The following is a 319-nucleotide window of genomic DNA, read 5'->3' on the forward strand; positions in this document are numbered from 1 at the left end:
AACCTTAGCACCACAAAACGACTCTACAACACACTGAGCGAACCTCATTCCACAGGGATTCTTTCACATCTATTGGCGGTAGTTAATGTACAGTGATGTACAGAATTTGCAAGACCAGTACACATAGATTGATCTTACAAGAAATTAAACAGGACACGATGAGAGAGATGGGAGGCAGGTTGTGAAGTGAGCTGGTATCCACCAACAGGTTCATCACATAACTTTTCAGAAAGATAAATGAAATAAAAATAAAATTCCTACCTGCCTACCCACCTCCAGAGGGATTCTGTTTCATGATCCCCCCCCTCCCCCCATATGA

The sequence above is a fragment of the Penaeus monodon genome, chromosome 25, assembly GCF_015228065.2.
Source record: "Penaeus monodon isolate SGIC_2016 chromosome 25, NSTDA_Pmon_1, whole genome shotgun sequence".
Classification (NCBI taxonomy): Eukaryota; Metazoa; Arthropoda; class Malacostraca; order Decapoda; family Penaeidae; genus Penaeus; species Penaeus monodon.